This window comes from Sinocyclocheilus grahami, unplaced genomic scaffold, assembly GCF_001515645.1.
Source record: "Sinocyclocheilus grahami isolate Dianchi unplaced genomic scaffold, SAMN03320097.WGS_v1.1 scaffold245.1, whole genome shotgun sequence".
Classification (NCBI taxonomy): domain Eukaryota; kingdom Metazoa; phylum Chordata; class Actinopteri; order Cypriniformes; family Cyprinidae; genus Sinocyclocheilus; species Sinocyclocheilus grahami.
In genome coordinates, this window is record NW_015505424.1 from 136840 (window position 1) to 142359 (window position 5520).

Below are 5520 nucleotides of genomic sequence, written 5' to 3' on the forward strand. Positions count from 1 at the left end.
TGTGTGTGTGTGACAATGAAGAGCTTGGGATAAAATAAGAAAATTTAGCAAAAATGAGAATGTGGAAAATATTTTGTTTAATTGTGTGTATTTGGGAAACATAAAATGTTCTAAAATCTTGGTTGTAACAGTATTACTCTGCTTTATTTTATAGGCATTGTGGATGCAGAGTACAAACATGTCCAAGCTTGCTTCTCGTAACTCTCAGCTGCTGCTGTTGGATCAGAAGTGTGCTAAATGTCTGTTAGAGACATACGTCAAGCGGAGCTTCAGCCTGAATGAAGGATGCAGGAAGCATCAGCCGAAACAACTCAAGTGGCTTAAACCAGGAAGGCAGTCCAGACGAGCGTCCAGTGACACCTCCACCCACCGTCTGACCGTAGAGAGGCTCCTGAGGACCAGCGAGTGCCCTGAATGCGCAGCACCAGAATTTGTTACGAGTAAGAGCCTGAAAGCACCCAGCAAAACCAAATCATTCTTCAGAGGTTTTCTCCAACTCTTTTCTAAGAAGAAGACTGACCCCAAAGTGAAAGAATAATGAGTTACAGAAACCGACTCTGGACGATATACAGTAGAACGGGGGCTTCACTCTTCTTTTAAGGGCTCACCTTACCACAGTGAGACTCTGAGGAAAAAACACTCTCTGAGAAGAATCTTTTATTTTTATAGTTATCTTTATAGTTATCATTTTTGGTGAGAACAGACCATTATTCTGGCTTACGTTAGCGTGTCTTAAGTGCCATTTAGGGAGCAAGTAAAGTTCTTTTCACACCAAGATGAATATTTCTTACGGGAATTTGTTCAATAAACATTTTAGTTTGAATAAAGACACATTTTATCCCATTGACTTCTGTTTAAAACATATGTTAATGTGGTAGACCGGAAATGTAAGCTCATACAAATTTCACAAAGTTCAGACCTGGTGAACTCAGACTTGTGAATTCATAGCATGTGAAGATGTGTAGAAGAGCGAGACGTCACTTTTAATGCGATAGTTCACCCAAAAATGAAAATTCTGTCATCATTTATTCACCCTCAGGTCCGTCCAAACCAATATGACTTTGGTTACTCTGCAAAACACAAAGTAAGATATTTTTATTGAAACCTGAAAGGCTTCTGTTCCTCCACTGAAGGTCCAGGTAACCAGAAAATGTAATGAAGGAGCCATAAAATGAATCCGTTTTTTTGTTGTGGAAACAACTTAACAGTTTTGGAACGGCAACTTTGTGGTGCTTACAAATGGACTATTTTGCCAAGCGAAATTGAATTGGGGATGGGAAAATTGGATCATTTTGCACGACTCTCTTTCGTTCTAATTCAACAAAATGAACACATTTTTTTAAGTTTTTTTTTTTTTTCATTTAAACAGAATATGTTAAAATTGTATAATTTTCAATATCCAAATTCCCCATGCTTGTTCACATACACAATCTTTGATCGTATTCCAAAATAGAAACTAGAAACTAGAAAATAGAAACCAATGACAATCACTATAGTGAATAGCAGAGGAAGAATCCGGAACCGACTCTCTTGTCTTTTTTTTATTTTTTAGATTTGGTCTAGACTGATAAACATAATAATGATTACAATCTGAACATGTAAAACATGTTTGACTTCCTTTCTTCTTTGTGACAAGTGTGAGAAATGGAAGTGCTGTGGTGTGTGTTCTGGGGTATTTCTGCTTTTCTGTAACCACCGCCTACTGCCAGGGAGTGAATCTGCATTTTCACTCTGCCCGTCTGCCATTTTTACACATCGGGCTGAACAGACAAATCACGTGAGGAAATTAGCTTTTTTGTGCCTTTTGTGTTGGTGTGAACAGGCCTGTAACCTGAAATGTTAAGAAATGGCCCAAACGACTGTATATGTGAATCATTTCTTGTCTCCTTTCCTCTGTTTGTAGTGAGCGTGGACTCCAGTAATGCATACTTTGAGAAAGTGTCAGAAGAATTGGAGTTGATTGTGAAGGAGATTCAGTTCAGTCCAAAAGAAGATTGTGCTCCGCTGTCCTCTGCTGCTTCTGTAGGAGACTGCAGCTCTTCAGGTGCCACTGCATGCAAATGTACTATTTAATTATCATGGCTTTTTAGGAAACTTTATTGTGGGTGGTAAAATATATTTTTGCATAATTTTATTCATATTTTATATTTAGATTTTGTATAATGATGAATAATTATCCAAGCAGCCAATTCATTTTCTTACATTGATATTTTAGGTTCACGTGCCTCACACAGTCTCACTTTTGCCACACATTGTAAAAATCCACATAATCCTACATATTAGAAATCAGCAATAAATGTTGCCAGATCCCCTCATAACATTACTGTGTAATTCTCTTTCTAGATTAGCAGGAACAAGAGTGTCCAAGACTTCCTCCAGAAACTACAGCTCCTTCCAGCAGCTCGCTGATCGCTACATAGCGCAGATCCCCAGACCACAGACGCCTCTCCTGAGCTGGTCAGACTCGCCTTCACCCTGGACTTTACTGCCAAAGTGGCTGGATTGTGCAGCCAGACGGTCGGTCGAATCATGGGGTTTGGTTATCAATGCCTCCAGGATTCCTTCACACAAATATGTGCGGCCCACAGACAGGTAAAAACAGATCAGGAAGCAACAAAGGGCAAAGGTGTGTAATTGGTTGAGGTTACAATAATGCACATTTTTCATTTTGAGTCTTTTTGAGCTCTTTTAAAATTCCAAGATGTTTTTTTTCCACATGCAAGGCCAATAAATAGTTTCATATAATGTATTTTTTATTATTTAATTTTCCCCTTTGGTTCACTTATAATGTTAGTACTCATCAGATTTTCCACCCTCTCTTTAGAATTAAATGGTCCATATTTATATATATATATATATATATATATATATATATATATATATATATATATATATATATATCTATCTTATATTTGGATGCAGGAAGCATCAGCCGAAACAACTCAAGTGGCTTAAACCAGGAAGGCAGTCCAGACGGGCGTCCAGTGACACCTCCACCCACCCTCTGTCCGTAGAGAGGCTCCTGAGGACCAGCGAGTGCCCTGAATGCGCAGCACCAGAATTTGTTACGAGTAAGAGCCTGAAAGCACCCAGCAAAACCAAATCATTCTTCAGAGGTTTTCTCCAACTCTTTTCTAAGAAGAAGACTGACCCCAAAGTGAAAGAATAATGAGTTACAGAAACCGACTCTGGACGATATACAGTAGAACGGGGGCTTCACTCTTCTTTTAAGGGCTCACCTTACCACAGTGAGACTCTGAGGAAAAAACACTCTCTGAGAAGAATCTTTTATTTTTATAGTTATCTTTATAGTTATCATTTTTGGTGAGAACAGACCATTATTCTGGCTTACGTTAGCTTGTCTTAAGTGCCATTTAGGGAGCAAGTAAAGTTCTTTTCACACCAAGATGAATATTTCTTACGGGAATTTGTTCAATAAACATTTTAGTTTGAATAAAGACACATTTTATCCCATTGACTTCTGTTTAAAACATATGTTAATGTGGTAGACCGGAAATGTAAGCTCATACAAATTTCACAAAGTTCAGACCTGGTGAACTCAGACTTGTGAATTCATAGCATGTGAAGATGTGTAGAAGAGCGAGACGTCACTTTTAATGCGATAGTTCACCCAAAAATGAAAATTCTGTCATCATTTATTCACCCTCAGGTCCGTCCAAACCAATATGACTTTGGTTACTCTGCAAAACACAAAGTAAGATATTTTTATTGAAACCTGAAAGGCTTCTGTTCCTCCACTGAAGGTCCAGGTAACCAGAAAATGTAATGAAGGAGCCATAAAATGAATCCGTTTTTTTGTTGTGGAAACAACTTAACAGTTTTGGAACGGCAACTTTGTGGTGCTTACAAATGGACTATTTTGCCAAGCGAAATTGAATTGGGGATGGGAAAATTGGATCATTTTGCACGACTCTCTTTCGTTCTAATTCAACAAAATGAACACATTTTTTTAAGTTTTTTTTTTTTCATTTAAACAGAATATGTTAAAATTGTATAATTTTCAATATCCAAATTCCCCATGCTTGTTCACATACACAATCTTTGATCGTATTCCAAAATATAAACTAGAAACTAGAAAATAGAAACCAATGACAATCACTACAGTGAATAGCAGAGGAAGAATCCGGAACCAACTCTCTTGTCTTTTTTTTTATTTTTTAGATTTGGTCTAGACTGATAAACATAATAATGATTACAATCTGAACATGTAAAACATGTTTGACTTCCTTTCTTCTTTGTGACAAGTGTGAGAAATGGAAGTGCTGTGGTGTGTGTTCTGGGGTATTTCTGCTTTTCTGTAACCACCGCCTACTGCCAGGGAGTGAATCTGCATTTTCACTCTGCCCGTCTGCCATTTTTACACATCGGGCTGAACAGACAAATCACGTGAGGAAATTAGCTTTTTTGTGCCTTTTGTGTTGGTGTGAACAGGCCTGTAACCTGAAATGTTAAGAAATGGCCCAAACGACTGTATATGTGAATCATTTCTTGTCTCCTTTCCTCTGTTTGTAGTGAGCGTGGACTCCAGTAATGCATACTTTGAGAAAGTGTCAGAAGAATTGGAGTTGATTGTGAAGGAGATTCAGTTCAGTCCAAAAGAAGATTGTGCTCCGCTGCCCTCTGCTGCTTCTGTAGGAGACTGCAGCTCTTCAGGTGCCACTGCATGCAAATGTACTATTTAATTATCATGGCTTTTTAGGAAACTTTATTGTGGGTGGTAAAATATATTTTTGCATAATTTTATTCATATTTTATATTTAGATTTTGTATAATGATGAATAATTATCCAAGCAGCCAATTCATTTTCTTACATTGATATTTTAGGTTCACGTGCCTCACACAGTCTCACTTTTGCCACACATTGTAAAAATCCACATAATCCTACATATTAGAAATCAGCAATAAATGTTGCCAGATCCCCTCATAACATTACTGTGTAATTCTCTTTCTAGATTAGCAGGAACAAGAGTGTCCAAGACTTCCTCCAGAAACTACAGCTCCTTCCAGCAGCTCGCTGATCGCTACATAGCGCAGATCCCCAGACCACAGACGCCTCTCCTGAGCTGGTCAGACTCGCCTTCACCCTGGACTTTACTGCCAAAGTGGCTGGATTGTGCAGCCAGACGGTCGGTCGAATCATGGGGTTTGGTTATCAATGCCTCCAGGATTCCTTCACACAAATATGTGCGGCCCACAGACAGGTAAAAACAGATCAGGAAGCAACAAAGGGCAAAGGTGTGTAATTGGTTGAGGTTACAATAATGCACATTTTTCATTTTGAGTCTTTTTGAGCTCTTTTAAAATTCCAAGATGTTTTTTTTCCACATGCAAGGCCAATAAATAGTTTCATATAATGTATTTTTTATTATTTAATTTTCCCCTTTGGTTCACTTATAATGTTAGTACTCATCAGATTTTCCACCCTCTCTTTAGAATTAAATGGTCCATATTTATATATATATAAATATATATATATATATAAATATATATATATATATA